This window comes from Equus asinus, chromosome 5 (assembly GCF_041296235.1).
Source record: "Equus asinus isolate D_3611 breed Donkey chromosome 5, EquAss-T2T_v2, whole genome shotgun sequence".
In the NCBI taxonomy this organism is placed as follows: Eukaryota; Metazoa; Chordata; class Mammalia; order Perissodactyla; family Equidae; genus Equus; species Equus asinus.
Genome location: NC_091794.1, coordinates 63,033,212 through 63,043,129, shown reverse-complemented (window position 1 = coordinate 63,043,129; position 9,918 = coordinate 63,033,212).

Sequence of the window (9,918 nt, the reverse complement as noted above, 5' to 3'; positions counted from 1 at the left end):
ATGTTTTGGTTTGGTTTTGTTTTGTTTTTCAGACTGGCACCTGGGCTAACAACTGTTGCCAATCTTTTTTTTTTTTTTCTGCTTTATCTCCCCAACCCTGCCCCCCTGTACACAGTTGTAGATCTTAGTTGCAGGTCGTTCTAGTTGTGGGATGTGGGACACCGCCTCAACGTGGCCTGTCGAGCGGTGCCATGTCCGCAACGAGGATCCGAACCCTGGGCCGCCACAGCAGAGCGCGTGAACTTAGCCTCTCGGCCACGGAGCCGGCCCCTAGACACGTTTTGATTGGTGTATATGTATGTGTTTCACTTTCCAAATACTTGGAATAAGGTCAATTATCTTTGTTATTGATCTCTGGTTTTGGTGCACTGCTGTCAAAGAAAGTGATCTGTGTCCTGTTGACTCTCGTATGTTTGAAGTTTTCTTTATGAGCTAATGCATGGTTAATTTTTGTAGAAATTACATGTGTGTTTGAAAATAATGTATATGCACTAAGTATTGAGTCTAGAGTTCTACATATGTCAATTAGATTAAGCTTGTTACCTGATGTCAAATCTTCTATCATGATGAATATTTGTCATTCAATATTTCTGTTTCTAAGAGAGGCTTTAAAAATTTAATGTAATCATGGATTTTCCATTTCTCCTTGTAATCTGTCTGCTTTTTCATTATACATTTTGAGGCTGGCTTGTTGACTCCATTCAACTATATACAGCTTCAGATTTGCCTAAGACAAATATTGCTGGGTCGCTTTTACTTGATTAGTACTTCTCTGGTATGTCTTTTCCTATATCTTTACTTCCAAATTTTCCATGGTGTTATATTTCACATGTGTCTGTTATAAACAAAATAGGCCTGGAGTTTTTAATCTTTATAATTACTGCCTTTTAACTAACTAGTTTTATCCATTCACATTTATTGTGACCTTTAATATTTTTGAATTCTTCTTCCATTTTATTCTCTATTTACCATTGCTCTTTTTAAATAACTTTTCTTTTTTCTATCTCCTATTATATTACTGAAGGACTATTTACGCCTACTTCTCTCCGGCTGTATTAGCTTAGAGGTTAACTATTCTGTCTCCACATTTTCAGTAGCACTGTTAAAGTTTTAACATTTGCACTTCAGGTAACAGATCTAAAGGTAATCAATAATTCTGGCCTCCCCCCAAACCTTTCTACAGGCTGAGCATGCTGGAGTGCCTTTATTGCTCCTGCCATTTATCATTATTGTTGGCTACCATTTTAGTTCTACCATTTTGAAACGTATCTCATCAAAAACCACACTGGACTGGTGGTGCTCTCTGTTTTTGTTTCTCATGGCCCAGGCCTGTTTTGATTTATCCCGTGTAGCAAGCTCCTCTTCTCCACCACGGCTTCTGGGAAACCTCTTCTGCCTTCTGGATTCAGTTTGCCTCTCACCTAAGTAGTGTTGCATTGAGGTCTATGAGTAGCAAATTCTGTGTATTTGTCTGCTGGGAGAATGTTTGTTCGCTCTTTCTCGTGAGTGTATACAGAACTCCAGGGGACGGTTATGTTCCTTTGGCGGATATGACCTGCAGGATCCCGGGCTCTGCTGTGACTGCTGAGAAGACTTTAGTTTAAGGATGGTTCTTTCACACTAAACCTGCTTCATTCGCTGATTGCTTTTAAGATTGTTCTTTGTTTTTTTGTGGTTGTGTAGTTTTATTATGTTATTTGATGTGGATTAATTTTTAATTTATGTATATCTGGCTTTGTGGGGCTTCTTAAATACAACCAATTATGGAAAGTTCTTAGCCATTATCTCTTCAATTGCTGTCTTGTGCTTATTTTCTCTAAGCCTCCTTTGGACTTTTATTATACAAAATTGGACCTTATCATTTAGTCATCCTGTTTTTAACGTCTCTTTGTCTCTTTATCACGTTGCTCTATATTCCAGGTGATGTGTCCAAGTCTAAATGCCATTTCACAGTTCTTTCTTGAGCTGTGACTAAATTGCTGTTTAAACTCTGTATAGACTTACTTTGCATTTTTGAATACCTTTAATTTTTCATTTATAGAATTTTTATTTTTTTCTTTTTCAATTTTGCTAGATATTTTAAAAATAACATCTTTTCATGATCTTCCTTTATGGTTTCTATGTATTCTTCTTGGTCTTTAAAACTTTGGACATACATGATGGGAAGAGAAAATCTATGATAATACAGAAACAATGACCAACCCATCACTAGTGAAAGCTTCTAGTGACGAGACTGTGGACTCCAAGCACCATTTCTCATTAACTGCAACCAGGGCTCCTGGGAGAAATGGCTGACTCTAGGTCTGGGACAAGCAATGTAGCAGGTGAGCCTGAAAATCTTGTCGTATCCAAAGATAGGAAGCCATCAACCATAACTCGAGTCTTGTGAAAAGGTCTTAGGATCTAACCTGACTAGGCTCCCATTAGTCAAAGATGGAGCAAGTTGAACATCAAAACTAATAACAGTGACTTGAAAGACACCAAAATATTTGTACAGTCATGCATCACTTAACGACGGGATACGTTCTGAGAAATCCATCCTTAGCCAGTGTTGCCCTTGTGTGAACATCACTGAGTGTACTTACACTAACTTAGGTGGGATAGCCTCCTTCACACCTAGGCTCTACGGTACGAATCTTTTGGGACCACTGATGTATATGTGGTCTGTCATTGATCCAAACGTCATTATGCCAGGTGTGACTGTATTCAGGAATTGACTAGCATGGATTAAAAAAGGCAAACAGAAAACATCCCTTTGGTGGCTCAGGATGCCAGAGAACCAACATCGTCTGTGCAAAATGGGTTAATGAAAAGAGAGATTCAAGCATTTATCCTGACTTCTGTAAGAACCCTACCTTAGGGTATTCAAACAGTTGACGAGAGAAAGTCTCCTTATAGAAATGGGCCAGGTAATGAATGAAGAAGGATCCAATTGTTTCTACTCCTCTGTTTTTTAATACTCAGCCTTTCCATAATAAGATGGATGTTAAAAGAGTCTAATTCAGACAAATAATGTGCCAAATATAACAAAATGTTAATTATTAAATGGGTTGATGGATGTATTAGGGTAGCTATTACCCTTTTCTCTCTACTTCTCCATGTGCTTGAAAAGGTTTCTACTTAAAACTAAAAAGACTTTCACTGGGAAAAACTGAAGTAGGTGCTCACGCTTCAAAACATGGGAGTCACTGTAGAAAAGACTGACGTACTTGCTGTAACAATTATTGATGAAAGTGTATGTGCAGACACCATATTAGACAAATTCAGATGTGATCACCTTGTTGTTAACACCAGTGTTAATCAGCAGGAAGTGAGGTCCAGGGAGCTGTCGCCCAGAGTCACAGGCTGTGCCTGCGGTCAGTCCCAAGCCGATCTCTACCTGTCCTGTGATCTTCCTGGTTCTGGAACATTTACATTTCAGAATCACATCATTTTTCCGGTTTATTCTTGATCATTCCTATGACTTGGGGATGCTTTCTGTGTTCTAGGATATCAAGTGATAACATTCTGTGCTGTGTGTTTGTTACTTGATTTTTGACTTTAAAATGTGTCATTGGGTTATAACATACATTCAGAAAACTGCGTGAATATGAAGTATGCAGCTGCACAAGTGTCACTTATGTCTTGTGGACAGGTTTCTGGACCCCCTCTCCCTGGCCCAGTGGGTGAATCTCGCCCGCAAACTGCATAGGCGTTAAGTCAGTCCGATAACACCCACGCTGTGCTGCGCAGGAGCCATGCAGGCCGTCTTCAGCCTGTGTCACACGACCTTGCGTCCCCACGTCTCATGACTGAAGAAGCCAGTTGGACCTCTGCAGAGCAGGAAGAGGTGAAGGGCAGCTCGCTCTCACCCTCCCCCGCTGCATTGCTTAGAGATTGTGGGAATAGTTAACGACCCTGGTCCTCGTCTCCCTCCACACGTAGATAACGTCAGCGTCTCTGAACTTGTTTGATGTGTGACTGAAGATGCTTGTTTATGTCACCCAGATGCACCGTATCCTTTTTTGACATAGATGAAACTTGGTCACAAATTTTTTCCCTCTTCTCCTCTTCCCTGCACAGTAAACTGACTGCTCACACCCTCGGAGCAGTCCCCTCAGAGCACCCTGTGGAACTGGTTCTCAGGGTCCCACTCCTCACCCCGAGTATTGAATGAACTCCGTCACCAATATCACCTGCAGCTTTCTCTCAGTTGACACTATGCAACCTGTGTACCACCTCCCGGGGCAGGATGTAGAATATTTCCCATGCCTCCACCCCTTGTGCCCCTCCCTTGTCACAACCCGCCTCCTGGGATATGGCTATGCTGAGGTCTACCACCAGAGATAGAAGTAGGATCCTAGTGGGTGGTCTTTTCTGTCCTGCTCTTTCACTCATCATGATGTCTGGGAGAGTCACACTGTTGCTGCAGGTGGCAGGAGCTTATTGCTTTTTGTTGCTGTGTAGTATTCCATTGTGTAAATATACTCAAGTTACCTATCTATCCTATTTGATGGAAAGTTGAGGTTGTTTCCAGTTCTCCACTATTGTGAGTAGAATGGTGATGAACATTCCCAGGATTTGGAAAGGTACAGGGAGTGTGATGCTGGGGTAAGAGTGTGCCAGGAGATAAATGGAAAAGAATACAGAGTCCACAGATAGACTCACAAACATGGGCAACTGATCTTTGTCAAAAGATCAGAGGCAATTTGATGGAGAAAAGTTAGTCTTTTAAACAAATGGTGATGGCACAATCGGGTGACCATATGGAAAAAACTTAACAAAGACGCCAACTTTTCACATGACACAAATATTCACAAAAATTGTTCATGGATGTAAACATAAACTGTGAAACTATCAAAATTCTAGAACTAGCAAAGGAGAAGATATGACCTCAGTTTTCATAATGACCTTTTATCTTCAACATTGAAAGAACGAGTCTTCAAAGAAACATCCAGTTAAGGTGGACTTTGTTAGAATTAAAATTTTCTACTCTGTGACAATCACTGTTAAGAGAAGAAAAAGGCAACCCTAGACTGTGCAAAATCTTTGGAAGAAGCCTATTTAAGAAAGGGCTTGTATTAAAATGTACAAGGCATCATAAATTCAACAATAAGAAAACAAACATTCCAATGGAAAATGGGTGAAGATCTGAACAGACACCTCGCTAATGAAGGTATAAGCATACAATAAGCATGTAAGAAGATGCTCAAAATCACTTATCATTAGAGAGAAGCAAGTTGAAACAAAGTGAGACGCCTTGACACACAAATAGACGAGATCAATTTATGGCTGGGGGGTAGGACAGCACAGACTCTCTGTCGTCACTGCTGCCCATGCCGAGTGGTGCAGCCACTGTGGAAGACACTTGGGCACTTTCTTACAGAGCTAAACATCATCTTAACACGTGATCCCTCAACCATCTTCCTAGGCATTTACACACTGTTTTCAAATAGAACATCAACAAAAAAGCCAGCACACATCTATAGACTGCACCTCATTTATACAGGCAGGGAACTTGAATGAACAAAGATAACCTTCCATAAATGAAAGGACACCCAAATGAGGTACATCCATGCAATGTAATGCTATCAGGTGCCAACACTGAAAGAGCTATCAAGATGAAAACACATGGAGGAATCTCAAATTCACCTTTCTAACAGAAAGAAGCATCTGCGAAGGCTGGGTAGAGTACGGTCTCATTGATATGGCATTCTGCAAACACAAAGCTATCAATTTGATCCACAGATCAGCTTCCCAGAGCTGTGCAGGGCTGGGGTCGGGGGAGAGGGATGAAGAGGTGAGGAAATCCGTGTGATGCTTTAATGGCGGATACTTGCCTCTCTGCCTTTGACGAAATCCCCAGATTTTTACAGTGGAAAGAGCAAATCTTGACTTACACAAATTAGTAAAATGATTTAGGTGGGTGGATCCTTGGATGGAATGCAGATGAGACTAGAGAGTCTAACCGTATTGAGAATGGAAGAAACAAACTCACTGCAAGTGGTGGGGGAAGTGGTGCTGACCTAAGGACCTTTGGAAATGACTGGAATCTGTACAACTACAAGAAAAGACACCGAGCAAGCAGAGAACCCTACTTGATAAAGTTCTTTCTCAACAGTTACTGGTTAATAACTGTGAGGCCCCTATGCATCTAGACCGGGATTGGAGAAAGGACTGAGTGGTCGTCAGACGGCAGGAGCCAGGGTTCCACTACTGCAGGGGCAGGTTTCGGGGAGGGCAGGGCGCGGGCTGGAGGGCTCCATGTGGCCATGCGTTCGACTGGGAAGCCGTGCTCTGAACTGACGTTGACCTTAATCTAAACATGGCTGTTTCCATATAGACACATATACAGCAGACAGTGTACACACGGTAAGGTCAGCACACCAGCCTAACTTAAGCATCCTGCCACCGAGAGGGCCAAGAAGCAAGGACACCCCGGAGCAACCAGCACACTGAGCTCACAGATGCACGTTTTTAATGCAATGGTCTCATACAAGGAGGCAGCGTTCCTTGAGGAAAAGGCTGATTCCAGGCTGAGGCTGAGAAGGCGCAAGACAATGCTGCAGAATCCTGTAGAAAAGTAAGGAGGCGTTATATCCCCAACTAAAATACACAGGCGCCATAGTTTTCCATCACATTTATGTCGTAAGAATATTTAAGCATTAAACCTACCTGGCGGTGTAGTGGCTGAGTCAAATGCTTCATTTCGGCTGCCCAGGATTCACAGGTTGAAATCCTAGGCGCAGAATTATGCCCTGTTCATTAAGCCATGCTGTGGTAGGTGTCCCACAGACAAAAGAGAGGAAGATTGCCACACATGTGAGGGACGCTGGAGGCAGAAAGAGGCAGCGGAGCTCCGTCGGGACAAGGAGCGGTCTCATGCCCGCCAGCGTGGCTCTGAGAGTTTGAGAAAGAGGCCCCTTCAGAATCAGTGGGGGCATCAGTTGGACATTTGTTTAGTTAAGAAAATGGTCTATTCAGCTGAAACACTTCAAAATCAGAGTGATGTGCATGGAGCAAAGGTAGCTGGTGTTGGTTTCTGGCCCGTGTGCGCTCACGCCCCCATCCATTCGCTGAGTGACTGAGCTTCTCCACATGAGCCGCAGCGGCTCCTGGGCCCTTTGCACTTCAGGTTCCCCATACAATGCACAGGTTAGCATGGGATCTCTGTGCATCCTTCCAGCTCCGTCTGCTTCATTGCTACATTCACATAAGGACACATTCCACTAGGGAACTATTGTTGCCGTCGTTAGGACACGAAAAACGCATCCTGGGCCCTCCTGAGAGGTGCTGCCGGGCCTCACATGCCTCCTGGATGCAGGGTTCAGTGTGGTTGGCATGCCGTCTGTGGGCCATGGTCACACCAAGCCCGTGCTCAGCAGCTTTTCTCACATCCCGGTCCCAGGCCACAGGGCGAGGAAGGGGCAGCAGGCCAGCAGGCACTGGGGCCTGAACCACTCAGCAGGTCAGCACTCCCGTTTGAATCCACGCTTGGGGTGGACACCAGGGAACAAGCACCCTTGGCTCCCCTGGGCTCCTGAGGTGTTTCGGGTGCCCCTTCCCTGCCCCCTTGCTCCATACCCCATGCCCTGGGAGCCCTTCCACCAAGGACATCAGGAGGCTTAGCCCCTCCAGCCTGGCTTTGGGACCCCCGAAGCCTCGTGGTCGTGTCCTCCTGGCAGGGAGCCTCTCTTTTTTTCTGGAAATGAACTCCAGTCGTGCTGGCTGAGGGCTCCAGCCCTGTTTGTTTGAGGCTCCATCCGTCGCCCAGGCTGCATGCCTGCTGCTCTCTGAGACGGGGCCCCGTTTTCCTTAACGTGCCCTGTTGTTCACCACAAGCTCTCTGGGCCTCCAACTCCTGCCCGCTCCAGGCTGTGTACTGTCTGCTCCCACCCCTCACACCCCTGTTACTGGGCTCCACCTTCTGCTGGGAAACGCACCAGTTGGCTTTGACTGGTCTGTGGACACTCAGCACTGCCCTGGCCTCTGTTCACCTCTGTTTCCATCACGGTGGACACCCAGCTCTGTGTGACAACCTCACATCCTTCCAGCCATCCTCAGCTCCCCACGAGTCCTGGTCCAGCTCCTTCTTTCACACCTCCTACCAACCAGGATGCTTTTAAACAGCCTCTGAGTACCACAGACAAGCTGCCACTCCCCCAGGCCGCCTGCTCTGATGCTAGCCTGGGTCCCTGCATCTCGGCTGCTTCCAGGAGGAGGTGCCTCCTGGGCAAGGCCCTGAGTGACCACCTTAGTGTAGTCATGCTCAGAAACTCAAAACCAGGTCCTGCTTCCTGTGAGCTCATGAAGATTCTGGAGACATGGTCGGAGAGCTGACGCTGACTTCCCAAATCTGCTCCCAGGCCATTCCAAAATGTCTGCCCCTGAGAGAAGGCCCGACTACCCAGCAGTTGTCCCCTGCAATGGGGTGGGATGGCACTCATGGCACGAGAACTGCGGGGAGCAGGGACGTCTCCCTTGGTCTATTTCACTCTCTTGGCTAAAAGACCACAGACCAGTGAAGAGTTCTGATGATGAAACTTTGCCCAGTTCTGACTCCCACTCTCTGTGGTCAGGAGCAGCCTTGGGGGGATGCTTGTTAAGAAACAGCTAGTGAGACTACACGGCAGAACTTTGTGTCACTGAAGAACGTCGTAAAGTCTCCCACCAGGACCCTTTAACTGTGTGACGCTATTCTTCTCTGGCACAAAATGTGCCCCCAATCCAACAAGATTCCAGTTGCTCCTTCGTTTCTGGGCCTGATGGTGGGTGGGATAGAAGGAAATTCATGACTTCAGCCTCTAATCTGGTAGGACAATCAGGCACACACTGAGCTCTCTCTCTCTCTCACGGCCAAGGGAGGGGGACCAACTCGGAACTGACCTTGGCCCTGGTCACATCGAGGACAACAGGTTCCCTGCATCAAGATGGAGTCCCTGGGTAAGCCATCTGTCTGAGGGGGCAGAGATGCGGTGGGCAGGCATTCTAGGTGCGGGCAAGAAGAGCGGAGGTGAGGGAGCAAGAGAGCCCAGGCAGGTTTGAGGAGGACAGGCCAGATGGTGTGGGTGACAACGGCCAATTACTCCTCCTTTCTGTGCTTCCTCTACGTTATTAAAAACCTGGGATATTACCCACAACACTCCAAATTATTCTGAGGGCAAAATGAGTGGATACGCACAAAGACTCTTAACCTAGACCTCTTGCCTTCCCCGGCCCTGCTCAGCCCTGGGTCCTGGCGCTTCTCTTGCTCTTGGAGGTAAAGGATGGTCTGCCGTGTAGCCAGTCACGTTCTTGGATGGCTGTGCCCTGTCAGGGAGGCCGTGGGCAACCAGGATGTGTGCTCCGTCCCTGCCGCAGCCTGAAGGCCACGCTGGCAGAGGCCAGGCCCCCTGTGTGTCTGAGGGCCACTGGCAGCCTCCATCCAGAGGGGAGAGCTCTGAACCGCTAAACAAGTCATCTGGGTCTTGCTGTGACTGGGTGTTTCCGTGGGAGCACGTTCACAATACTCGGCGGTGACCCCTGAGCTGCTGATCACCGGGTGGGAACTCTGGGTGAACTCAGCGCAGTGGCTCTTGTCCACCCATACTGCCAGCCCTTCAGGATTTAAACAGGCAAGGCCGTGTCCATGGATGCCCAGAGATCATAGTTGGGTGGCATTCCCCTGGAGGACATCCCTACACCTGCCCCTCTCAGCCTCAGCTTTCAAAGCCCCCAACAGAAATGGCTCACACAGCCCAGGAGGTAACCACAGCACAAGACTGCGGATGAGAGCACAGCCATCCCAGGGGCAAAGGTCTATGGGCTCGGGCCCAGCCAGAACGTAGGACAAGTCAGGAATAACATGACTCAGGGTGTGACGGATGCATCTCCCAGACCAAGGACGTCAGCACCACACAGACCCGGAAGTCACCTTGGTCAGCAAGGGACCGAGTGGGG